Source organism: Pezoporus flaviventris, unplaced genomic scaffold, assembly GCF_033815535.1.
Source record: "Pezoporus flaviventris isolate CSIRO_AGI_PZ_B2104156 unplaced genomic scaffold, CSIRO_AGI_Pfla_v1 ptg000066l, whole genome shotgun sequence".
Classification (NCBI taxonomy): domain Eukaryota; kingdom Metazoa; phylum Chordata; class Aves; order Psittaciformes; family Psittacidae; genus Pezoporus; species Pezoporus flaviventris.
Genome location: NW_026892614.1, coordinates 17,706,563 through 17,733,878, shown reverse-complemented (window position 1 = coordinate 17,733,878; position 27,316 = coordinate 17,706,563). Strand labels below are relative to the sequence as shown.

Sequence of the window (27,316 nt, the reverse complement as noted above, 5' to 3'; positions counted from 1 at the left end):
AAATTTCTCTGTAATTCTTGCAGTGCACACATAGCGCTGCAAGAGCTGCCCGAAAGGACACTGCCAAATCATTTTGCATAGGTCACTGAAAAGCTCTTTGGAATAGCTATGCTGACTGGCTATGAGCGCAGATTAGTTTCAAATGCAGGAAGAAAAGATACAAAATCTTATTACCAGTTTCCTAGGCCATCCAGTTCACAGGACAGTTATGCCAAGAATGCGTTTACTGGACTATTTTCTTAACAGGATCATTATGTTTTCTTCAAGGTAATTCTTAAGGAGAGGGTTTATTTCTTCTCACTTTTTCTTGTCTGTTTCTCTGGCAGGAATAGGCCTCTGGGAGCTTCTTAGGAGCAAGAATGTAAGAAAACTATCTTCCAGAGTGTGTGCTGCATGTTTGTTGCTACATATTCCTTCAGAATTTGAATGCATATTGGTTACAAAATAAGCCCAAATGATCCATTATACTCTGGTGTGTAATTATGTATTTAGGACACATACTACACACAGCTTTAAAAGAACCCTGTATGGGAGCAGACTGCATTATGTTTTTCAATAGCTGAAGGTAGTTGAAGAGCAACACCTGAAGACTTTCAAAATACTGAAGTCATTTACACCATTTCCTGAAGTAATTTTCTCCCAAGCCTCAGGTTCCAGTTGCAATGCTTTTGCAGAGGAGCTGTAGAAGTCTCAATATAGCATGAAAGGCTCAGGCTTGGCTTGGCTGTACAACAGTCTTTATTTAATATGTTTAGTGCTCGTGTGTGATGTACCATTTTGAAGCAGGATTGTTGGCCTTTGGGAGGGAGTGTTATGTGGGTCTAACACACCTTGTTAGAGAGTGAAGACATGTGCCGAGGAGAGCAGCCTCCCTAGGTGTAAGGTTGAAACTCAACTTTCTCCAAAGATTAGTGATGAGCAGGGCTTAAGTGTTGGATGAATGCTACTGGGATTTACCTGGGAGACGAGTGTACCTACATGACTAGCCAAGAAGACGGAAAGGTCTCCAGCTTCTTGTTTTAGGGATTCAGACTGCCACTAGAGCAGTGAATCTCCTCAGCTTTGACAGTGTTATACCATATATTCTTCTTCTTTAACTGGTACTTGGCAAAGTACCTGCCTCTTGGGGGGCTGATCCTTGGAAATAGCCATGTGTAACAGAAATGGCAGCAGGCACTTGTAAGGAAGATGTGTGCCTGCCTGGCTCAGTAGTATGAAGCAATATCAAATGTGCTTCCCTGCCTTGAGCAGCAGTTCCTGCATTATGTCTTTCTCTGCACAGTACAGTTGGAAATGTTAAGTCATGCTTATTAGCAGTGGCCCAAATGAAGCAGAGCTGCAGTAAACGAGTTCAGAGTCCTGAGGATTTGGGGGTTGGGGTGTTGTTTCTCCTTTTCTGGAGCTTAGCGCTGGAAACCTGGGACTTTGCAGATCCTCATGCTGATTCTGCCGCTTATTTATTGTTTGGCCTCAGGCTAGTCACTTAACCTCTTGCCACCCTATTTCCCCATCTGGAAAATTATATTTACTTACTTCTCCTGAGGATTGTGCAGGGCTTAATGAATGCCTGTAAGGGATTTGGAGATACTCAGATCCGAGATGTTACAGGACTGCAAGAGGTTCACCACACATGCAAGGAGGAGGGAGCGATGCCCAGACAGGAGAGCCTGCCTGCATTCCTGGCCTGGAACAGAATCTGAAAGTATAATCAGCAGGGGAGGACTGTGATGCCTGTTTTCAGATGAACTCCTCTTCCCTGTGGCCTTTTCAGATTTGCTGGAAGAAGAAGGAGGCAAGTGACTGAATGGAGAGGAGGGTGGCTGAGGCTAACTGCTTTCTCCTGTTGATCCTCTGGATCTTCTTGTCAGTGCGATAACAGCTGGATCTCACAGAAAGGTAATGATCTTCCTGGGTGCTCCATCTTACTGCAGGCTATTAGCAAAGCCAGAGAGCCCCTTTGCTGCCCATTTCTTTTCTTCAGCTGGGAAAAATGAATCTCTGACCAAAAAACCCCCATGTTCCTCCATATAATTAAGCAGCATTAGAATGAGACCTGTGCCTTTGCTGATGAACTTCAGTGAAAGCAGATGGTCACAATGGTATTAAAAACTAAAGACTTCAGTCAAGCTTTTAATTGAAAACAATTGGACCCTGCTGGATGGTAATTACCTTGGCTGCTTGCAAATAATATCACAGCATTGCTACCTATGAGGGAAGAACAGAAACTGAGTTAATAAGAAATGCTTGATCTGCATATAATAAACAAGGAACATCCAAAACTATTTTCTCTGGTAGCTTCTCCCCTGCAAGATGCTTTCAAGTGGCTAGCAGTGTGAAAAGAGACACAGAGTGGCAGAAATTGAAACGCGTGAAGTGTTTGCTGGGTTAATAAAATAACTTGAAGAGTCAGACTTAACTCATCTCCCTCCTTTTTTTTAACATCTGAAATCCCAGACAAGTCTGAGAAACCCAGTAAAACTAAATAAAGTGGAAAAGCTCTAGATTATCCCACGTTCCTCCTCTTCTGAATGGCAGTGATAACGGCAGGCTGCCTTCATCTCATTTTATTCACTTTCTCCTTCCATTGCCTGCCTGACTGGAAGTCTGGGGCCTTCTAAGCACTCAGAATGTCGTGTGTGTCCCCCCCCCACCTTAGTTGGATTTTATTGATCATTAATTTAATATGCCTCAATCTCTAACAAAGCAAATGTGGTATGTGTCATATTTTGAGGTGCGTTTTAAAGTAGTTTAGTTTGTCAATTTTCTCACTCCTCTCCCTTTTCTGTGCTGGGATCAGATGAGGTTTTGAGGGCTAGCCCACATAAAGGGTTCCTAAATCCTGGTGTGCTATGTATTTGTTGACACAACCTGACATTAATACCATATTACAGTGTCTTCCCTACTGGGGAAATGACTTGTATTGCTGTGCATGTGTGAGTGGAAAAGCCAGTCCTAATGCTGTCTCTTTCAAATACAGGTCCTGGCTGTGTATAGAATGAACCAAATCTTGTCACCTTCCACATAAACACTATTTTTCTGTAGCTGTACTCTAGGGCGTTGCTTTTTGTCCTGTTATGAGCAGGCAAGACACTCTGCTGCTCCAGAAGACCTCAGAGAGTAGCAGCTGCTGTAATTTTGCAAAATTAATGACTAGCTGTGAACTGCTACTAAAAGTGATGCAATGATTTTCCATAACATATCATTTTAGAAGCAATGACTTTACCCGCTCTTTCTTTTCCTGTCCAAATATTTGTCAAGGCACCAGCCAAAAGTTTGTCTTGTCTTGTCTGGCAGCATGATGAAATGGACTTTTCCAGTATGTTTCTTCTGGATTTGATGATTTTATGCCTGGAGTTAAACTTTCATTCACTTAACTCACTATGATTAATAGGGAGTGTGAGGTCCTAGGCTTGTGGAAGTCAGTCAGAAGTTTTCACGTTGTCTTCGGTGTTATTTTTACTTATTTTTATGTAATCAAAATATGCTTCTGAAATTGCTGGCTGAGCACAGTCACAAGGCAGAAGTGTACCTCATGGAATCATTAAAACTGATGCTTTCAGTTGTTGCACTAGCATCTAAATTGAGGTATTCTCATTTGTGTTTAGGACTTTCTGGTAACCTTCCCTGGGATTTTCCTCAGCTGCTGGGTTCCTGGAGGACAGTTATGTGGTTGATGGGCAGGTGTCCTCCTTTGTCTTTTGGTCCTTATGTTCAAGCTGATGGCAGGGTCTGAGCAGAATTTTGCTCACAGCTTTTGCAGTCCCTCCTTTATAAAAGAACTTGGGATAAATCTACAACTAGGAAAGGCTGTGTTTCAAAAGTGTGTTACACTAGTGACTGCAGAGATTTTATCCATTTTGTAACTTTTGACTCTATGGAGTACAATCACTTCTTGTAATTACTACTTGCAGATTCAAGGGAGCTAGTACGGAGCATGCTATTTCTAAAGGTATAAGTAAGGCATAAGCTCTATTGATCGAAAGTATTCTGGGTGATAAACAGCTACTGGGTTTGATTAAACCTGAAGGGAAGCTGAAGCATTTAATCAATCTCCAAAGCTGCTCTGAGTGTATTACAAACCAATTGTGATTATTGCTATTGTATGACAAGCTATAGCATAATGAAGAGGGATCATTTTTCTTGGACGCATTTAGAGGTATTGTGGTTCTTCTTCTCAGTCTGCCTGATGCTGTCACCTCCAAAGCTCAGGTAAGTGACAGAGTGTCCTGGCTCAAGCAGACTAATCTTGAAGGCAAAATGCAAGAACAGGGCCTTTCAGCTTCCCCAAGGCTTCTCTTTCCTTACCTAACTGTGGCCAACAGCAAGCCCTCAGGAAAGGAGTATAGGAAACAGGGCTAGTGTACAATAATGATGACCACATCATAGCCCTCTTTGATCCTTACATCCTACACAGCTTCGGATGTTCTGAGCTGTGAGATATGTGAGATATGTCTGTATAACAGCCCTGAAGGAACCTTTCTGCATTAACTTTGTTTAATGATTTCTTGAACCTTTGGACGGTCTAAGGCTTCACAACATCTTGTGGTGGTGCTTTGTACAGTGCTGTCACATGGCTTTGTAAAATAGTACTTTTTTTGCTCATTTTCCACCTTTCATCTTGATGACTTCTTTTAGTACCTTCTTACCCTTGGGTTAAGAAAAACAATGGCTAATAGCTGTTCTCTTTTTCTATTTCATAAGCAGAGATGTCTGCCTCATTCTGCTTTGTTCTCTCCTCCTTTTCCAAGGCTTACTTAGTGTCCCCTTTTCTGAAGCTGATCCATTCCTCTGACGATTCTTGTCATCTCTGTATCTGCCCCTTTCCTTATTTTGTTGCATACTTTTTGAATCTTTTGAAATTGTGTAAGAACAATTTCATGATTACTTTCAGATATGGGCTTTTCTGAGTTTATTATTTCTCCCTTTTTCAGGTGTTCAATGATCTGTACTTATTACATAGCTTCCAAGCAACACAGATGTAATAAGGAATTCTGAAAATGAAGGAGCTGCATGAAATAATCTTAGGTTTAAAATTTATCTATCTTGCAATTAAAAAATAAAAATGGAAAGTCTTCCATTTCCCCTTAGGAAATGTAACATGAAAATAATAGATCCTTTTATTAAATATTAATAAATGAATAGATGAATTAATGGATAAGTTTATTAAACCTTGCTTTTGCTATATTTGTAACAAGTAAGATACAGTACTTAAGCCTGGAAAGAATATTATTTGCAAAGGCTAACTTTTGTTGAGGGTGTCTTGTGTCAGTGCTCTCAGTGGTTTCTTCAGTCTTCCTTCACTGAATATAGAGAAATATGAACTTATGTGGTCCATAGTTGAATTGCCTCTCAAAATCAGAAAATAAAACCTAAAACTTAAATAACTCATCTGATCTTTAGTATTCACTTGGGGAGAAATACCAAAAGTAAATGGAGCTTACAAAGTGGTAAATTAGTTAGGACACTAGGCATAGATAAATTGAATGGCATTAAGAAATAATCATTTGTGCTTTCTACCTGTATTAAGTTAAAATTGACGTTGCTCTTCTATATTTTATTTCCTTCTGGGAGAAGGTGACTTGAACTGAATCTCTCCGTGGTTTGCTGGTCAACAGTTACCAGATGAACTCCTTTGAGCTAACTTTTTGAACAAATTTTGGTAAAGCAAGGGTGGAAGAGCAGACCTCCTGCCACCTTCTATTCCTCAGTCTGTCTTGCTTCCACTTCTGCCTTCAGCCTGGTCCATGCTGTGTGGAGGGACCTCCAAATGTATGCTGTTGCAAGATTTGATTTTGGTGAATGAATCCCATGCACACAAGTCAGATCACTTTGAGCTAGCAGGCAAATGCAAGATGTCCTTGTTTTTGTTTTGCTATCTCTTTTGAAACTTTCAAACATTGTAAGCTTTTCATGACCTTCATGTGAAACCCTATACATGACCCTACTGTGCTGGAGGCTAAGCTTGATGTAGCTATCTTTGTTGCATAAGATTCCTATTACGTTGCAACAACCGTTAAATCTTTATAGTGGTTTCATATGAGAGTCACAAGTCATCTGGGAAACTTATCCTGAGTTTCACTTTATACTGATGCGAGAGTCTTGTGAGTCTTGTGAATGCAGGTTTTTAAGTGAGATTTTAGACCAATAATTAAAATTTCAGTAGGGAAATCTTGAGGTCCTTCATGGATGGCTAGACCTGGAACACTTTCCTGTGAGGGGAGGCTGTGGGACCTGGGCCTGTTCAGCTTGGAGAAGAGATACCTGGCAGGGAAACCTAACAGCAGTTCAAGTCCTTGACTTAGCTTGAACATCACTAGTTTGTGAGCTGAATGGGTTGGACAGTTGAAACTGTCCTAGCTGACCTAGCTGACAGATGTTTCCCGTTGGAAAGGGGAGCATAGCGCTCTACTGACAAGAGCTTTGCTTCCCTTAGGATGCAATTCAAGGAGCATTTCCCTTGCATTCCTGTGTTGTTAATTCAGTAGTGCCAGCAAAAGTCTGGTATGACTACATGGCAAATCATCAGGGGAACCAGTTCAGGCTGAAAGTTTTTTGTTTGTTTGTTTGTTTGTTTTTACCTGTTCTCATGGTTCTGTGAAAATTCATCTGGGTGCAACTGAAGTATAGTGCAACAGTAGAAACAAAAGCAAGAAGTGCTTCAGCTGGTTCTGGGTTTCAAAAAGACACTTTTCAGACTATGGCCAACTTCATGGCTCCACAGATTGCAAGTTGAAGATGACAATTTGATTTCAAGCCAAGTTTATGGCAAAAAATAAGCTACACAAGACAATGAAATCCCACTAAACACTTAGGCACAGCACTTATGCTGTTTTGCCATCATTTCAGTTGTAATCTAGCAATTTGTTTATTGACCACATCACACATGCTACTGGACACTGAGATTCATCATAGGCCTATAGGAAGATCAGTGTCTCCTGAGCCGTTCGGAATGGGACCTTGTGGCTTTTGGGTACTGGTGCCTGTAAGTGCACTAAGACTGGCTAGCCTGGCTTGCCATCCTCTATCTGATTGCCTCAACCTCATTGTTGTTTCATAACCAGAGATTGTGTTGGAGCAGAAGGATGTGAATGCAACACCCATTTTCAAGTAAATCAGTTTGTGTCAAGGAGGACAGGATTTTGAGGCGTTGCAACTGTCAGCTAACCTACCTGGAAGCAAAGCATGATGTGTTGCATGAGGTGGGCCTGACCTTGCACACTAGTGCTCAAACTTGGCATGGCTTCTGCTGGGATCAGAGTGAATCCTGGCCAAATTGAGACCCGCTTCTGTTTATATATGTTTCTTTCTAAAATTAATCACTCTTTTCTGCACTATGCATATTTTCACCTTTGTGCTAATGAAAGTGCTGGATTGTTCCAGGGGATCGCATGGAAAATATTTGTGAGCTTCTGCCATCTCTCCGAGATACTCCAGTCAATTTGGTGTTTGCTTTGGCACGTTGCAGTGAAAGATTGTAGAGTGTGTGTGTTTATATGCATATGGGGAGAGAGGGCTCACACTCATTGTGCCTTTGTGAGGCTGCCAGAATGTCTGGCCTCATCTATTCTACTGTAAGTGAAAAGGGTCTCGTGAGCACTCGCTGTGTGCTTGGACTGGGGTTCCGCTAGGCTCTATGCTTGGAATCAGTTCTGTCAGCTTGAAAAATCATCTTTCTGCCTGAATATTATTTGCTCCCCGTTGTTATAAGCAACACGTAAGATCGCTTGGCAGTGGAGAAATTTTTCCTTCTTCCCTTTGTTTCCTCTGTGTATTGGGCAACTTTGCATACAGTGCATTTTGGTGGCTCTCCTGTATTAGGCAGCTAGTCGCCCTTTGGGAACGGGCAGAGGGTCTTCCATAGGGAAGAATGAGAAGTAACATGTGAAAATTGCTGGGAAGGTGCAGCCCTGGTTGAAAGACCTGGATTTTGCCCTTGACAAAGGACTTATTTTCCCCCTGTAGCCCATAGCCTTCTGAAGAAAAATGAGACAGAAGTTTTCAGGTGGAAGGCATTTCTGTCCAAACTAGGATTTCTCCGTTATGTGTTGAGAGATATTGTCCAGCTGAAAGCTCCCAGAGGACCCTTTGAGAAGACAAAGTATGACTCCAGTAGCCCATCGATGAATTTTCCTGCCTATGAGAAAGCTTGTTCTAACATTTAATAATATCTCTGAGCTCCTGATGGAAAGTCATTGGCCACAGGACATGCACTTGACTAGTAATTATGAAGTGCTTTGATACTGGACTTGGAGTCTTAACAGCAATTTATAGGACTCTGGTTTCCTTTCCTTTTTCTAGCGGCAACAAGGATTTAAGTCAGATTCCCACTACTGAAAGGAATAACGGGAAAACAAACATGCATTGGTGAGAACTGCCACGTACCTGGATCCAACCTGTAGCCCATCTAGCCTTGAGTCCTGCCTTGTAGTCACAATGAGTTTTTGGAGGAAGATGCAAATATTGCTGGAATGGGTGATTACAAACGACCTGCAAACAAACTTGTTCACTGCTTCCTTGAGAGTTCTGTCTCAGATTTTGTTTCAAGCATCAGCTCTACTAATTTCAGCAGGGAAGGTACGGTAACTGATGCTTAACAATTTTTTTGTTTCACCTGTCAGGCTTTGCTGGCCAATTTTGCTTTACAAAATCTATAAGCAGGGAACATTGGTGTTTTATTTTGTACTGGAGGCATGAAGGAATTAAAGGATTCAAGACTGTAAAGCCCTCATGAATAATTTAGGCTCTGCTTCCAACAAATATTCTCTCTGCTACATATGCACTGATACTGGGCTCAGACACTTGTGGTATCAACAACAGTGCCAAACTGCTGTGAACCAAAAGGAAATAGGCTTTTATTCAGTGTCAGCCATCAATCTGTTTCCACCCTTCAGGACACACTCTTGTCAATTAGGGGCTTCTGCTTGAGAAATCTGGCCTGTTAACTTGCAACAAAAATAGATAGGTCCAGGCACATTACCTTTACAACCTCCCTTATGGTATGCTGTGCAGCCTAGCCAGCCTTGCTCCTCTACTCTGCTTTGTGTTGCTCTTGGGAATAAATGTTGCAGGACACACTTAGGCCAATGTACACAGTCACTCAGCTTCTCCTGCTAAAAAGACTGAATTACCTGAGACAGAAATGACAAGAGTCTTTGCAAGCAAACCAGTGAGTGCACTTCTCTGGGTCTTGGCCTGATTGTTTTGAGGGATCTTCTTGGTCTTATGAAGATTGAGCAATGCATGGAAATTCATAACTGAGGGGTTGCCTACATGAAATTCTCCTAGTCCTGCTGCTGATGCATTGTGAAGCCTTTAGGTGCAAGTTGGCTTCTTCATCAAGAAAGCTCTGCCTAGTACAAATGGATCCTCTAAATCAACTGCTGTTTCATATTCTGTGCTTCAGAGCATTGACCACCCAGCTAGCATCAACAACCAGCAAGGTGAGGAATGACCAGCAGGCCCCCATTTGTCACTAGTGCCACAGTTAAATGTTTGTTTCCACTTCTCAAACCACCATGTCTGAGGGCTCTGGTGCTGTGCCTGCGTGCATCCCCTCTGCCAGGCCACAGGCACATGTTTCTAAAACCTGTCAGAGGTGAGCTGCTGCTGTGAGTGTTGAGAGCAGCCCTATTCGTGAAGATAAATGAATTGGGAGGAAAAGCTCTTTCCCTGTGCTGCTGCTATTTCAGTGTGAAAGTGAGACCCTGAAATGCTCTGTTCTACTTCAGTAGCTCTAAGAGGAGCCTTTCTCCAGCAGTCTCTGGTACCCAGATTAATTGAAATAACTCCAAAGGGCTCTTTCAAATCTAATTCCCTCCTCCATGTTTGCAGTCTCTTTCTTTTTCCCTTCCTGTCGACACCCTCTCTTGAACAAAAAGCTTTAAAATGCTTACCTGGAAATGACCCAAATGTGGTTCAGATGAAGTTAATGTGAAGTCAAGGTTGATTGCTCATCTCCCCAAAACCACTAGCAGTGTTTGAGATGGGAGTTCAAACACAACTAGGAAACTCGTGAGTGATCTGAACAAAGAGTGGGCTGGAGGCTGGGGATTGCCGCTCTCCCTCCTCCCTGTGTGACCTTCTCAGCTAACGCTGAACCCTTTGATCACCGTCCAGCACAGGATTATGTGGCGACCTGGGCTGGGGCCAGGGATGTATGCACGGGTGGAGGCTGCTGTAATCTGTGTATGCTCTTGATCCACCCTGTATCCTTATTTCCACAAACACTGCTGCACATCACAGTGGGGGGCATTGCTGCCGGTGCTCCTTCAGCTGAAACACAGGACCGTTCCTGCCAAGCACAGCTGCCTTTCCAGAAAACTCTCTGATAACAATGTTTTGAACAAGTGTGCCTACATTTTGTAACCATTACTCTCTTTTTGCTAAGCACAATTCTATTTGATGCTGTGAGTACAACAGTACTACTCAGCACACAGTTTGTGTCCTTTGGGAGCGGCTGCTCTGGGAGAGCTGCACTACTGAGCATAGCTAGCTTGGAAAGGTGCTGCTTGTGGCAAGAGCACTGCCAGGATTTCACCTCAGGAAGCACATCTTCCAGACCACCTGCTTTAGAGCTGTATTTTAGCTCCATATTCCTCTAATAGGGATTTTAGTGTTGGGCTTAGTGCTTATTGAGAACTCTTGAGTCCAAGATGAGTTCTTACAGATGTGATACGACCATCATTCATACTTAAATGTTGACATGGTAATGTGCAAAATGAGCTGAAACTCTTGAAGGCAAAGGCTAATTGGCTCTAAGGTAAAGTGGGTAGGAATCAGTGGTGGAGACACAACCCGTGGTCCCTTGTGCTTTTCTGTTGCATTTAATTGCAGTTATTCCTCCAGCAGCATGTGCGAAGAGGGACCTGGCTCCTCCTGTCTGCTTCTGCTCTTGTATCTTCTGGTAAGTCGCCTCTAGCACAGTGGCGCAAGCAGACTTTTTGTTATTGAAGACTGCCAGCAGCAGGCTGCATGTCAGGTCTTATGAAAACCTCTGTTTTCTATTAAATCCTACAGCAAAGCTGATATGTGTTCCATGCTATTATTTCTATGGGATGGTCAGAAAATCCTAGAGGAATTCCACCATTCCTTATCAAAATCTCTCAGACTAACTCCTGCAGTACACTCTTGAAGCGCTCTCTTATTAAATGACACCAGGTTTTCCCAAGTGGTAGATCCACTACCCCTAGCAGGTTGCATCAAAGATGTCACAACCCTGCAATTATTATTCTAGTGCAAATGCTGAAACTGGTGGAAGAGGTTTTAGAAATCTGTCCTTTCTCTCTTCAGCTCCACCCCATAAACTACTTCAAAGGTCAGTGAAATAAGTTTTGCCCAGACAGATGAAAACCAGTGTCCCAGCATCTCCTCATTCCTGTGGCTTCTGCACAACAGAGCTAAAACAATACACAGACAAGTGCCTGGAGCAGGAGACTGTGCAACCACCACAAGCCTCTGGTGCTGCAGCTCAGAATCCAGCTAGTGCCACCAAGAGGATCCAAGACATGTTGGGCAGTAGCCTGTGGCTTGGCATGGGTAGCAGCATGTGCTGTGTGGTGCTGGCAATGCAGAAGAGCAGGTCTGACTTGATGATGGGGCTGCCATCTGGCACCCCGTAGGACTCCTGCCCTCCCTCCCCATTGCTTGTGGTGGAGCAGCAGCCAGGTGGGTTCAGCTCCTGCCCTGCTCTGCTGGAGCACCCCCTGTCATGTTACTCTGATGCAGCTTGGTAGTTGTTACAGTGACAAAAATCCTCTGTTGTAGACCAAAACAGGCTATTTGATGCTCAACAAGGGAATAATCAATCTCTTTGTATAGGGCAGAAGATGAAGCTGTAGGAGCCTGGCACACCTTTATGCCTACATACTTATTTCTGTATACTCACCGGGGATTGTGGTGTCTCTGAGGCAGTATTAGGAGACAGGACAATGCCCAGAGCTGCTCCCTGTAGAGTGCCCCAGAGCTTGATGTCATCCTTGACACAGCCCCCATATTGCTCAGCAACATCCATCAGCCCCAAAGATGTGGGTGAGGATGTGGCCCTTGTCCTAGCCTGAACTTCAAGACTGCCCTGACATGAGATACTGCAGTGGGTACAGCTTGAGGGAAAAATGAATCTGGTTTAGCAGAGCTACCTGTCTTTAAGATGATTTTAAACTTTCACATTTTTTTATGCAGCATTTTGGAACATTTCAGCCACTCTTATTTGGAATTCAGTTCCTCTCCCTATTAATCAATAGCAGGCCTTAACAAAACAATATCTCACAGGAGACACAAGCACACAGTGCTGAACAAAGCAAAACAGCCACTGGCTTACAGCAACAATTGCTGCTACACAATGGATTTTCAAAGCTCAGTATATATTTTGTCTCTAGTGGGAAAACCATAACAAGACTGAATTAGTGGCTAGGCTTGCCAAAGGGAGAAATTAAAGTGCGACAGCTTGTCTGACACCTTGAAGTACTTTTATTTATTTTGGGGGGAGAGGACAGCACAAGGAAATAAGAGGCCTATTAAGGAAAACCATTTTCTGTTCCTTTCTGAAGTGTGGAGGGGTTTTGCACACCTCGAAGCTTGGTCCAGATTGGGGATCAGCAGTACTTTCTGGTGAGATGGTTCCTGCGAGGCGCTGGCAAAGAATGGGGATGCTGCCCATGGAGCTGGGGAGGCACAGGGGTGGAGGTAGGAGTGTGGCTTTCAAAAGGAGGATGGGCTGGGAGTTCCTTGTCCCTGCCAGAGGAAGCTCAGGGCTGGTTTGCAGGTGGCTGTTTGGTGCGGGAGAGAGAAGAGGGAGAGACTGTGTGAGAGCAAAGCAAATTCCCTTCCCTTCACATAGTCACCTCCGAGCTTGCAGACTTAACTGCTCATCTGTGGGTCTTGACAGCTCCTTGCTATGGCACTAATGGGTTTCAGAGGCTCCCAGTGAGCTGTAATCACCTTGGTTCAGGGCTCAGCTTGCACCTTTACAAGCACCTTCACCCCTTGCTGTTAACCTGTGGTCTCCTTCATTCAGCAGCTAAGCTTGTAAATTCATGTAACCAAATAGCTGTGCTGTTAACTGCCTGCAAAAAAGTGAGCAACACATCCATCTTCCAGTGCCCAGCCAGCAGCCTAATGACACTTCTTGCTGTGCTGGTGGGTACCCTTTCAGACATAACTAACTCTGACACTGCAAAAACAATTGTTTCAGCATTTGCACAGGCCACGCAGCTCATCTGGGCCGAGGAGAGAGGTTGTGCAGGCAGAAGGCTTCCCACTGACAGCCCCCATGCACCAGTGCCCTGCACTATCATCACCCCATGTCATGGTCTGATGGTTGGTAAGGGGGCCCTTCACCCTGCTGGCTAGCTGTGCCTCACGCCCCGGAGCAGGAGCACACTTGCAGTGGTTTTAATTTGGGTTGTGACCAACATCCAACAATTTCTCTTGGAAAAGCCATGCCTCAGTTTCCTTGTCCATAAACTGGGAAAGCACCACTGGGAGGACAGCTGTTAATGAAACACCAATCGTGCTGAATATCCAGCCTCTCTAATTCTTGCCAAAGTCTGTGGTTTGAATCCTCTAGTCTTGAAATTAATCTCAGCAAGATTGTTTAATGCAGACCTGGTTTCCCATGAAACAAGGCTTGTGTGATCGCTATGTGTGTGTGTGTGGGTAGATGTGCCAGACCCTTTCCAAATTGTCCCCATGAGCTAATTTCAGCCTGGCGAGGTAGAGAGGTACAGCGCTCACAGACAGTAAATCCTACAAGCTCGGAGGAAATCGTCAGTGCAAGCTCTTTCTCCTGCTCCCACTGTGGAGGAGGTTGGGCTACAAGATCACCCTTTCCTAGAGACTCCACATGGGAGCTCAGCTAGGGGCACCACCCATAGGAAACAAGGCTTGGCAGCTTCTGCTTGTGTTACTACTTGTTATCGAAGGAGAAAATGTGCAGCTTTCTATCTGCAAATAACTTAGACCCACCATTGGCAGAGATGTGATATGTTCTCTTTCTCAGCCCAAAGCAATCACAAACAATCAAAGTTGGGGGCATGTGAGCTGGCAGGGGTTGAATGGTTGTTGCTGTTCTTTATTTGCTGGCTGCTTACCTGGTGCAACAGGCAGTCCAGGAGAATTTCTTAATTAACCCAGCTCAGTCCTGGGTGGCACACGGACATTGCCAATGGGCATTGCGAAAAAAGTCTAGTTATTGCACTTTGGCTTGGGGAAGGCCCCAGCCTAGATCTACTGTTAAGGAAACAGTCTTGGAGGAAGGGAGAGAAGGAGCCTGGACCCTGGTCTCCAGTCCGAAGACTGTTTGTTGTCTTTATGTTAAATATGACTGGATCTAACCTCAGAGGAGAGTGGGTGGAGGATTAATTTGTGCTGCCTTTGAAAATAATTGAGCAACTCAAAGCAAGATCTCAGGGAAACAATGTTTATAACCTATATCCTGCCTCAAGCTGCATAGGCATCACAGTCCTGCCCCACTGCCAAAATTAGCTGCAGTCATCAGGAAGCAGCTGGTGTCCCAAGCATGAGCCCTTGTGTTCAGCCATCACTCAGTAGCTTTTATATAGTTATATAGAGAGAGATTTTCCTGGTTATTGAGCATCACCTACCCTCCAGCGTTGCAGTGGCAGCAGGAAACTTCTTACACATGGAGCCTGATCCAGTGTCCTTAACCATGCGCAGTTCCTGCTGATTTTAGCAGGAGGCTTGCTCCATGGTGCACAGTAGAAATGCATCTCTCAAGAGGCAGCCTGTGTCTGACTATGATAATCTGTCCTTAGGTTTTAATAGCAGTGTTAGGGATTTTGCCAAGCTAGGAAATACTGAGTCGTGTTTGTTGATTAGCCTTCCCATTCATTAAATCCAGGTTGCTTTCAGCTTTTAATTCACTCTACATAAATCAGTGCACTCCCTTTTCTTAGTCCTTTGGAAAATGAATAGCTGCTTCTTCTTCCGGTCTGGATTTGGGAATATTTGAAAAGTGGCAGTGCCTTTATCTCTGCCCCAGAAGAACTCTGCAGGAGAAAGAGCTCTCTAAGTTGTTCGGTGGCCACAATACATTTGAAAGAGTTGGTGTCAGGGCTGTTTGTAATTATTGAAAATATTAAATATTGCAGACTAACAGAAACAAGGCAAAGTACATAAGTGGGGAGGGGGAGCATTCCTCTGCTATCCCTCAGCTCTCTCAGGTTTTACTCTGACAGACAAGAGTAAATTCCCTGAGGAATTTTTTCCTGTCTGTGGCTGTTTTACTCTCTTTTTCTCCTGGGGAGTGGAGGGTGAGGAGGAGAAAGAGTAATTTCTGCTTTCCTTCTGCTTCTTCTTCATCTCTGATGGCTTCTTCACCAGGAAAGAGGATATGAACAATGTCAGGAACCTGCTCATTCTTTACTATTTTCCCTTTTCTTTCTCATCACTGAAAGACGGATGTGGAAAATGATGGCAGGCACTCAATATCCACTCATCTTTTCAATCCAGCTCTTTAACTGCTTTTGTTATTCAGTGGCATGATGATCTTTGGCTCATTATTTACTGGCTGTTTAATTTAAATGTATCCCCATCAGGGAGCCAAAAGATCCAGTCTCAGAGCTTTCACATGATTTGTCTAACCACTCTCTAAATTATTTATCATGGCTCTGCACAGTCTGGAGATTTCTTTCCTTTTTTTTTGTTTGTTTTGTTTTGTTATTTTTTTTTATTCTTTTAAGCGCTATGATTTGATCCCAAACATCTGTAAGAAATCATGACTGACCTCCCATCTGGCTAACAACTCAGCTCTGTCCTGAGGCTGGGTAGTGTCAAGTGTGTGCGCTCCATCTCAAAAGCCTTAAATTCCTGACATGGTGAAATTCTTTTCTTACATGTTTGTTGACAGAAGGCGAGATGGGAAGGGTTGGGAAGGGAAAAGAAAGGAAGGGAAGGGAAGGGAAAGCAATATCAAGATGCTGTGCCGCTGGGCCAGAAGTGAGTGGAACATCTTGTTAAGGAAATGGCCATGAAAACGCTCCTCCCTGCCTTAGAAAATTAGCTATTTAAAGCAGGATCAATTGACGGTCCTCTTTGCTGCTGTTGTCTTTTGGATGTGGCATGTGTAAATAATATTTCCTCATGAAAGAAAACTTCCAGCGGTGACAGCACTCCTCTGGCCGCTTCCTGTCCCAAAGGGGAAGAATCAGCTGGAAATGGCATCTCCCTCCAAACAGAAACCTCAGGATTTGTGTTTCGGTTTTCCTCTCAAACTTTAGACAAGTGAATTTTGACTCCTAAATGCCATAAGATGGCCCAAATGGGGCACAATTTCTAAGATGCATTTGGGCACTGGACTTACATAGGACAACACCCATGTAAAAGTGAAAGTATGTGGAGAAAATTAACAAAACTATGTGACTTAGAGCAAAGCCCTCTTTTCCCTTTTATATCTGTAGAGTCAAAGTGGAAATACGTTTTAAAGCAGTTCTTTGAAACAGGTTCCTTTACTTTTGCCAATGTCAGTGAGCAAAAACTTGGCTAATCACAGTTCCTAACTCCTCAAGCGATGGAGTCACATCTTTCCAAAGACTGGAGTTATCAAACACCCAGAGATGCAGGGAAGCCCCTCTATGTTTTGTTAATTGCATTTTGCTTATGTTTTCTCCCTTTCTCTCACTTCATTTTTGATTTTCCAGGGAGATTAACCGACACCCAGTTTAAGTACCCTCAAACTTTCCTCAAGTTGAGATGCACATCTGGATCCCAGCTCTACAGCTCGAGCCCATTGCTGTTTGTTGTTGTTTGCATTGCTGCAGGCCCCACTTAGGGATTGTACAAAGTGTTCTTCTAAAAAAAATAAATACTGGAGTGTCCGTACAGCATTAGAGGAGAAACGCATTCCTTCTGTAACGTGCTGTTGCCTGATCATTACAGAAGCACAGAAAAGAAACTCGGCGGGGACATAAGGCACTTGGGGCTTTAGAAGAAAATGGTTTTGCAGTATTAGGGGCTTGGAGTCATCCTCATTTCCATGTAAGCCCCTGTACTAAGTAAAGGGAGATCACCAGGCTTTTGAGAATCATTCAAATGTCCTTATAAGGGAACTTAAAGACCTCATTTAGCACAAGGATTCGATGAGATTCAGGCCAGCTGAGCCTGGCCTATAGAGGCAGGGATCTCTTCTCAAGCTGATTTATAAGTCCTAGCAGAGAAAGAGCTGTTGAGTGACCCCATTGATGAGACCTGAAGGTTGTGGAGAAGTTGCAGGCCTGCTGGAGATGATGGAGGTATTGACCATCTTCTTGTCTCTCCTATGTCTATCCACCTGCCCCCAAACTCTTTGTTTTATTTTTATTGGGATATTCTTTGGATGAGCCCTATTAAACGCATCGGTAGCATTGAAATTTGCCGATGCCAATAAACCCATCTGTTTTATTAACTAACTGCAGCCTCTGGAGTGTTTCTCACTGACTGAGGCATGAGCAGCCCTTTCTGCTGTCTCCAGGACTGTGTGTCAGTGCCGGGAACAATGGGAGGGGACCCAGGAGGTCGCTGGCAGGAAGCGCTGCTTCCCCCGGATAATTAACCGGCTGGGAGACTGAGGAATGAAGATAGCAGGAGACACACACAGTACAAACTGCTGAAACAATAAACAAACAAACCAATGACCAGCACTTCCTTTTCTTACATTGTTAAAGCTGCTTCCTTAATTCAGGTGGCCCCAAACCCACCCCTCAAAAAGCAGGCTTTTAGGCTCACTAATTCTTAACCTCTTCACTACCAGTGCTTGCTGAAGGTGTAAGCCAAGGTTTTTGAAGGTGATAGCCAGCACCTACCATTCCTCCTTGGGGCTTGCTGGAGAAATTAGGGGTCCCTGTTTCTGAAAGCGATAAAAACACTCTCACCAAAAATTGAACAAAGGGAGATTTAGTTTGGCTGTAAGGCTGCATGGCTGTGACACCCTGATGTCAGGACTGTGCCCCCTGTAGGTACCAGCATCCAGACTGGCAGGTGACTCAGTCTAACTCTTAAAATGCTGATATTGTCAGAGAAACTGGACACAGAGCCAAGACCCAGAGGCAACCTGGATCAGAGCTTTGTGGCTCAAACCCAGGTCCTTTATCACTCTTGCAGCTGTCCTCCAATGTGCCATTGTCGCTTTTAGAAGGGGGTCAGCTGTGCCACCAGTGCTCCCTATCCTCTGCACTGCTGAGCATCCAACTGCACACTTCCACTGAAATCCTCTTCTGACTCCAGGGGGGACTTTTGCCCACAGTCTCCTCCCCCATCCAAACCGTTCTTTAGATGGGCTGCTGTTTTGTTTTTCTGACCTGTTACTGACAGAATTATGAAAGCAGAAATCAGGCACCTCCCCACCCCGGGTAATTTTTGCAGATGTCTCATTGAAGAGCAGCAGGGGATTGCCTTTGTTTCTGTGCACAGAGCATCATGTGCATATCTTATCCCGCAGAGGCTGGTGCCAGTGGTACGCAGGAGCTGAAGCGACGGCATATCCCCGCATCCACTGATTGGTGAATCTGACTCCACCATGTCCTCAGCAAAATGCTGTCAGGGAGAAAGTGCAGCCAGGGACCACTGTGGAGAATTAGGCTGATCCTGCTGGAGCTGGGAAATGGCTTTTCCAAAGAGGTACTGGTGTTTTTCCCTGTCAGCCTGCAGATTTGGAGTCAGGCAGGAGCAGGGGTGCTCAGGAAGGGGGCCAATGGCCCATCCCTGGAATCCCTCTGTCCTGGCAGCACCAGTAAAGGCTGTCCTGGGGTAGGTCCTGCCTGCTGCTGAGTGCTCCCAGCTAACAGCTTATTTGTTGTTACTTTAAATACCCACTGTTTGTGTTAAGCACAGCAAGAAGTCTAGTAAACTGAAATGGTGACATTTAAAAAATGAAATCTCTCAAATACACATTTGATCTTTCTAATAAGGAAGTTATCTGCTAAATACCAAGAATTATAGAATAGTTTGGGTTGGGAGTAACCTTAAGGATCATTTAGTTCCAATCCTCCTGCTGTAGGCAGGGACACCTTCCACTAGACCATTTCCAGGGATGACGCATCCACAACTTCTCTGAGAAGCCTGTTCAAGTGCCTCACCCCTATAGTAAATATATATCTAATCTACAACTCCCCTCTTTCAGTTTAAAACCAATCCCCCTTGTCCTATCACCATATGTCCTTGTAAAAAGGCCCTCTCCATTTTTCTTGTAGGCCCCCTGTAGGTACTGGAAAGCTGCTCTAAGGTCTCTCCAGAGCAGGTATAGAGATTAGGCAGTGTGAGAGAAAACCCACCACAATTGCACATCATCACAGAAACTAAAAAGGCCCACAGTCTTCTGCCACAGACACTGTGGGATGCCCTTTAGCTCTGCTCAGAGCTGAGCACTAGCAATGCTTTGCAGTGCTGTCAGCCTTGATGGGCCACCCCAGCTCAAATGCTCATACCACACAGGAACTGGGCACCTGGAGAAATTGTGGGTGGTGTGGATATGATGAGGGACAGCAAATCCTGCTGCTCTGCCATGACTGACATCTGCTGTGTGTCCATGGCATGTGTTTTTGAGAAGGGTGGGAGTGGGTCATTGGAGAACAGCTCTCCTTCACCCTCTTGGGCAGATGAGCCTCCCTTTAACCCAGAAATGTCCTGGCAGGTTTCCATCCATAGCGCCTGGTATATTTTGGCATGTTTCAAGGCTCAGTGAAGTGTTTTTGGAGACTATTTTTCTACTGCCAAAATCCCTCTGTGTCACAGTGTGTGTCTCCACAGTGCAGAGTCAAGTGGAGACATGATGGATTTGCACATCCAATCTTCAGTAAAAAGGAAAGAATGTGGAGCAAACTCTTTCTGAGCACAAGTTCTTCAATTTCAAGGGCTTCCAACACCCAAAGTTACTTATATGGTGTTATTCCCCTGAAATCTGCAAAGGGATGCTGTGTTCAACCAACTGCTGAAACCTGAGGTGGAAAAGTGGTGCTATGAGAACAGCTTTGAATGGAGCTGGTATGTCAGGAAGATGCTGTAAAAAACCCAGTTCCTGTTTTCATGTCATGAATCAACACTTCCACTGAAATTTCTTTGCTAACTGATTCATTACTGTATGTCATGCTAACAGCAGTCATCTGCTATATGCCTATTTTCACAGTGTTAAACAGAAAGCCAGGCTTTACAGTTTAAATAGAATATCTCTGTTTCTTGTGGAAAAGATAGGATGTGTTCTCTTTAGGACTTTACGTATGAAAGGGTGAATCATCCAGATGATGATGGAAACCTTCTTAGGCAACATCAGTCCTCCTTTGCCCACTTTGTTTATCTTCAGTGATTCTGTGCAGTGAAGTTACTCTGAGAGCCTTAAGAAACAGCATAAGTAGACATGGAAACTATCTCCCTGTTCTCAGAAGACTGAAACACAATCCCTGCCTGGCTGTGGCACTGAAAATAACATAACACTTTCATCAGGAGCCCCCAGATTTTCAAACCCCTCTGTATGCTGTGCTTGAGAGACTCCTAAGAGTAACTTTATTTGCAGCCACTGGACTGGAAAAGCAGGAGTTTTCTTTCTTTCCTCTCTTTGCTGTGTTAGTCCTTGTCAGTTCAGTTAACATCCTGAGTCCATGTGAGACAGCAAATGTCATTTGCAGGATTGCTGGGTTTGGCAGGGGGGAGCATGTATGGTCTGCTGCCAGTTTTTCCAGCCCTTGTACTTCTTATTGAAGAGTGGAAAAGGCACCCACCTTTGTACATTGAAGAACATAATAACCCAGTTTGGGCTACTGGGGAGCTTGGCTTGCACGCCAACTGTAAACCCAGTGGGATGGCTGGTATAGGAAAAAGAAGAATGCAAATTAACAAATACAGCCAGGAGACATATATGGTGACTTGCCTCCTTTCCAGCTTTGGGCAGTGAGACTGTCTTGAGTGCTCCACCTTTGTCTTGCGCTGAATGAAGACCATGTGAGTACAAGGGGTTTGAAACCAAAATGATCTTTAAGGTCCTTTCCAACCCAAACCATTCTATGATTCTATGATCTCAATTCCAAAGACCAGGTCTCTAGGTGGGCAGATTGCAGGGCCCTGCATCCAATTAACACAGATTTCTGAGTACTCTGCAGTCATAGCCACTTAAAAGTTGAAAGTAAATGTCAACTAATGTGTGGCATACCAGAGACAAGCAGAACATTGTAACATACTTCTTAATTTATGTACCCTGTTTAAGGTCAATCTGGCCTTCTAATTACATGTCTGCAAAGGCTAAACTCATTCATAAGAGGAAAAACCATATTATCCTGGACAGCAAAAGTCTGATGGAGATGTGGTAAATAGACAAAAAAATGCTGTTCTAAATGATATTGTTGTCCTTGCCTAGAAGAGATTCACCTCCTTTTGTGCAACACCTATCATAAAGAAGGCATTTTCCATAAAATGGTTCCCAAACTAAACGTTACTAACCATAATGCCTTGCACAGCTGCATTTTGTGTTCTGTGGGGTCAGGCAAAAAAGGACCTGGTTTTGCAGCCAGTGATACGGAGGAACCTTCAGGACAAATATTTAGGTCCTACGCTGCATTATAATCCGTTAGTGGCAAGAATGCCAAACAGCAGCTAAACATCAGGGGAAAGGATGTGCCTCAGTTGTGGATGGAGGCAGTGTTGACCTTGGCTTTTCCCTCTACCTGCATTAGCACAACGCGTAGGATGTGCAAGAGATTTCGTAGCTTTTGGAGCTTTGCTCTTCCCTTTCTTCTCCCTGTGGCAGGGTTTGCAGTGCTGGATAGGCAGCAAGGGTTTGTGTCTGTAGCACTGAGTAACTGTTACATGATTGCCTTGACTACAGGGGATTGGTCTGGAGGAACCTGGAGCAGCCCCCGTCTTGTGCTCCAGAGACTATGAGCGCCAAGACCAGGATGCTCATGCCAGGCCTAGGGCATAAGGGGATCATGCAGCTAGCATGGCATGTATTGGTATTCTTGACAAAACTGGTTATGCCCTTGTACTCCTGGATTCTCCCTAAGCAGTGAATGGGTTACCTGATGCAAACTTCTGAAGCAGCTGTGTGAAGCTGACACTGACCTAAGGACCACGTGTATCTAAAGGAATATACAGACACATGTAGAATTTGCCAGAGCTGGTGTGCCTGCAGGCTGGGGTTCAGGAGAGCTGCGTGTGCTGGAGGATAATTTCAGCTGCTTTCTGCAGTGTGACCAGCCTGGTGGTGAGCAGCAGGGAGAGGAGACAGAGGCAGGAGATGAGCACTGTGTCTTTCTAGCATTCTCCACATGAAAACACAGCTTGATTCAACTAGTGGCACTAATCAGGGATAATACTTTGGTAAGGTTCCAGATTTTCTTTATGACTGACCCCAAGGAGTTTATGTTTTTTTCCACCTACAAAAACCTGTCATATGTGTGGTAAGAATTTCTTGTCTTTTCATCTTTTTTTCCTTTCTCCCCCCTCTCCCAATTCCAAGACAAAAATCTACTTTCTCCATTTTGAGATAAATGGGACATCACTGATGGAAATAGGTCCCTTGCCACCTCTTACGTCTGTGAGCTGATAAAGAGCAAGGGTGTTTTAGGATCCTGGCCAAGAGTGGCATCTACAAAGTTACTGTTAATAGCTGCTGTTCTGAAGGCACAGGCTAAAGGTGGAATGAACGTGTTAAGTGGCTTGGTGATACCGCTGCTAGAATTAGAAACACTTCAGGGACTTCATGTGGTTAGTCCGCAAAACACTTCTGAGAAGAAAGTTTTTGCAGTTCCTGTTTTCCTGGTGGGCAAATTAGTCAGGATTGCTAAAGCAGAATTTAGATTTGGGTATTTATGCCCATTAATCATTTTCTCAGATTGCTAGCTCCTTACCTGAGCAAGCATTAATACACCCAGAGATGAAAGGAGACGTAGTCAGGGCTTTCCTCCTCTTCTGCCATCCATCTTTGGTCCCAGCCAGTTCACACCAGCCACATCCAATGAAAAGGATATATATGTTGTTAGCAGACGCAGGTGGATGTCTGCTCAGTGGCTGTGTCTGTCCTTTTCCCAGGATACCCTGGGGTAACAGTCAAGTTTATGTATTTCTTGGACTTCAGGTTAGGTCCTCTAATTTAGCCTCAATTAGTGGCTCTTTCCTATACATTTTTAAAATTAGCATGAGTCTGCTTATGGTTTTGGTATTTACACTGTCCAGTGGAAATGAGTTCCACAGTTTAACCTGGTGCTATGTGAAAATGTACTTCTTTTTCTCCTTTTTACCCTGCAGCCTGATGATATTTGTGACAACCCCCACAATTCTGCACTGTGAAGAATGGTAAGTAATATTCCCCACTGAGTTTTTAAAAGCACTTCTGATAATCATTCTTGACATCCTGCATGATTTTTTTCAGTCACATATCTCCTTTTTCAAGCTAAGGAACTCCTTAGCTAAGGAGCCACTGTTTAATCTTTTCTTGTACGCCAGCTTTATCACTGATGGTAATTTCATACATAGAAAAAAAAACAGGTACCATCAAGTACTAATAAATTGCCCAGACAGACCGAGGGAAGAAGTTTGTTTTCCAGCCTGGTCCAATAGAAGCTGCATTCAAGGCAGAAGGAGAGGCAGCACAAAATGTACCTGAAGTTTCTCTGGAACATAATTGCCTTAGTAGTATAAGGTATTGCACTTTTCAGAAACCAGTTTTCGCTACCAGTTCAACAGCACAGAAATCTGAGCAACTGCCCTAAAATTATCATCCAGATTACGTATTTCTGAGCCTTTTAGTGATAAGATCTGAAATGAGAATTAGTATTTTTCCAGTGTTTCACAGGATACGTGCTCATGAGAACAAATTACATGTGTTGTACCTACAAATACCCATGGCCATGTATTTTTAATTTAACTTGGATACTGATGTCAGTAACCAGAAAGACAACACAGATGCTTTGGGTCCCGGACCCAGATGTTTTGGTCGCTGTGACAACACCTGTGCTGACTCTGTTGGCAGCACTAGCAGCCCCAACACAACTGCTGTTGCTGCATGGCCCTCAGAGGAGCATACAAGCCTGGTCCTCACACAGCAGGGGCCTAGGCAGCAGCCTGAGCAGGATGCAGAGGCTTTTCTCTGTTGCAAAGTTACCTCAGGAGCTCGAGGGAAAGAAAGAGTGAAGTTGCTAATATTTTACTCCCTTTGTTCTCTGAATAGTAGGGGAAGAAGGACACAGCTTGTTGTTGCTTACAACAAAGCAGATGAACTTTGGACTTTTTCTCTATTTACATTAGAATTTGCAACATGGGAAGGGTCAGAGATAGGTACATCCCAGATGGGCTCCTGTGCCAAAGTGGAGAAGAGGTAACAATGGTTCAGAAGTTTTGGCAATCAGTGATATGGGAAATTCACCTAAACTACTAGTGGGCTCCCCTGCATAACCAAATCTTTCGCACTGGAGTGATTTAATCACTGCAGTGATTTAATATTGGTGGTTTCATTTCACACTTGTTAATAAGGTTAATCAGTCTTTCTTTCAATGACTTTGCAAGTATACCTTAAGAAAGGCAGGATGGAGAAACACTTGAAATACCCTGGTTACAGACCACTTCTTTTTATTTGTGTGTTAGCAAACATTTTATTTCAGTCTCAGTGTATTGTTTCTGCACGAGCACAGGTGCCAGACAGTGTTGTTTATACATACCTTTCAGAGAGGAGCAATACTTGATGATTCAGTGAGACATCAGTGCTTTGTTAAAATTCTCCAGGTATAACTGGGGGCTTTCCTGTAATCAAATGAGTGGGTAGAAGATACAGTTTTGTTTGGAGGTTTTTTTCCACAGACAAGCTATTATTATTGCTGAGAAGATGGGAGATGTAATGCAAATGACAAAATATAGATGATGGCTGTATTACCAAGAAGCAGAAAACACAATCAAATGGAAAAGAGAAGTACTAGGACAAGTGTCTCAAGAAGGTCAGACTGTTTGCCAAAGGAGCAGCATGATGCATCACACTCAACCCAATTAACAAGGCTATTTAAATTTGAAAAAATTCTTGCTTTGGTCAAAAATTGACTGAAGCATTTGAAGAAAGGTGGCCGTTAAAGATTAGTACAGAGAGCAGGAAGGAAAACGTATATATATTTTCCTTGTCAGCAAAGTATTTTCCAGTCATAAGAGTGTCTTGCGCAGCATGCTGATCTCGCAGATGGTGCAGTAAATCAGGGCTAACTCTGAACGTGTCAGTGGAATTATCTTTGTGTAAATGTTATCTGAATTGGTCCCTAGCTGTGAAAGACAGGGATTGCCTTGGGGCATAAGTACAGATAGAAGAACTAAAGGGATTTTTTTTTCCCTTTTTCTTGTTTTTGTTTTTTTTTTTTTTTCCTTGGAGTCTGACTCTGTGGCTTTGAGCATTTTGCATAATTCTTTTGCCTTGGTTTCCTCCTTGCAAAGTCAGCTGATAGTTCCAGAGGAGCTTTTGAGTGGAGAACCTTTGATTATGGAAATTGCTATGGAAATGGTTGTTTATTACCGCTAATAGAAGTGATATAATACATGAGAAAATTTTAGCTTAGCCAAGGGACTTGGAGGGCAAAAGGCAGCACAGATTCACCAGTGGCTGTATTTTGAAGTACGGACTATTATTCCATATGATGAAGAGAACTTTCAGCTTGAAGGGAAAGATACCACTAAGAATACAGTCCTGTGATTGCATGGGTCTGACTTCAAAACTCAGTGCAAGTTCCTTGTGACTTGCAAGTGAATTCAACATCAGGCAGTAGTGACCACAAGCCCTCCTTTATTAATGTCTGTTTGGCTTATATATTAGATTTGAGGGTGTTTTGCAATATCACTGTACATGCGTAGAATTTGGAGGTCTAAGGAGAGACTGTGGGTTTATAAATCCCACTGCACTCCTTCCCTCTCCCTCATTGCTCTTCCAAAGGACACATCTAACTTCTAGTTAAAGATTGTGAGCATTGGGGTCTGTACTGGTTGCCTATACAGTGTCAGAAATATTCATTAAAGTATATGGGCATGTTATCACAATAATCTCATTTGGACTTGAGACAAGGGATGCTCACAGACAAAAAAAAATCCCGCCTGTGTACTACATAGTGGCTGACGTACTGCCAGAAGGGAGCAAGCTGGCAACCTAGTAGCAGTGACAGATCAAAGCCAGGGAGTGATGTTTTCCTAATGTCTCAGATAATGAAGGGCTAAGTAAAAGAAAAGAGAGCTTCTGAACTTACACAGTTTCTGAAGAGAAGAATTCAGAAGCCTACTCACCATGAATGCATCCTTCAGCTTTCTAATAGTGGAATCTGGGTATGTCAAAAACAGAAGACTCCTGGCCTTTACTATGACCCTGGACATTGAAGATGGGATTTATGTTGCCTAAATGTAGCCCAGCGTCTGGCCTCCTTCTACAGTCAGTGGAGGAAAAGATGGTTATGTATGCAATTTCTGTCTGTCCATGGGCTATAGAAGCAACCTAGATAGACCAGATGCTAACTTACAGATAGCTAAAATTAAAAAGATGAATTGCCTTTTTACTTCATATTTTTAACAAATTGTGCACTTTCCCCACAGTTGTGTATAAGGTCTCTGTTTTACAGGGAAAGAGGAAAGTGTTGCTGAGATGAGCTGACTTCCCTGAAGACAGCAACAGAGCTGAGATTCGAACACATGTGAACCCAACTCCAGTCTTCCCCCGTTTCCCCTTCTTTCGGATTATACTGCCTCCCAATTCTAGATATACTCCCAAAATTCTAGATTCTGTGCAGGAAACCTTTTCCACTTCTCCACACAGGCATAAAGGAGGGTCAAAAAATGTAGCTGAATGGCCAGACACAGCCAGCTCTGTCAGGCAGGTTCTGAGATTGAGGGTTCCTTGTGGGACATGCAGGGCTCATTACCAGCCTCTGCTAATTTCAGTTTCTTGAAGGTGAGTGGCAAGGTTCAGAAAATTCGCCTTATGAAGAAATATGCAGTGATTTACCTGCCTTGCCTGACAACAGCATTGCATAGTTGTTGTTGTTCTCTTTGCTGAGCATATGGAAGCTGAGTGCTCCCTGGCTAGTATCCAGACATCCAAAAGTTAAATTGATGGGAATTGCCATGAGGGTTCTAGCTAATGGGAGACATAAAGAATGAAGCCTGTTTTATTTTGGTTGTTTCTTTTCTTATGAGAATTTTCTTCACAGAACAAACCTAGACACAATTGCACGCAGCATATTTTTTCTGTGTCTCCCTCCTGGGGATGATTTACACCAAGTTGTGATCTGTTTTGCTGTTCCAGCCCATTCGGCTCATCAGTTTATTCAACCAACTTTTTAAATGACCCTATTTTTCTTGACTTTGGAAAAAGTAGGAAGAATCT

At 43.6% G+C, this 27,316-nt stretch overlaps 1 long non-coding RNA gene across 2 annotated transcripts in view; it reads left to right on the top strand.

Annotated features, from left to right (window-relative positions):
- Positions 1-27,316, top strand: part of LOC133278295 (uncharacterized) — a 54,574-nt gene that overhangs the window by 13,775 nt on the left and 13,483 nt on the right. The window contains exon 1 of one of the 2 annotated variants that reach the window (XR_009746501.1): positions 1,716-1,896. The exons of the other annotated variant lie outside the window; for it this stretch is intronic. This is a non-coding gene — a long non-coding RNA (uncharacterized LOC133278295). Of the gene's footprint in view, positions 1-1,715; positions 1,897-27,316 lie in introns of those variants that run through there. 2 annotated transcript variants of the gene reach the window in all.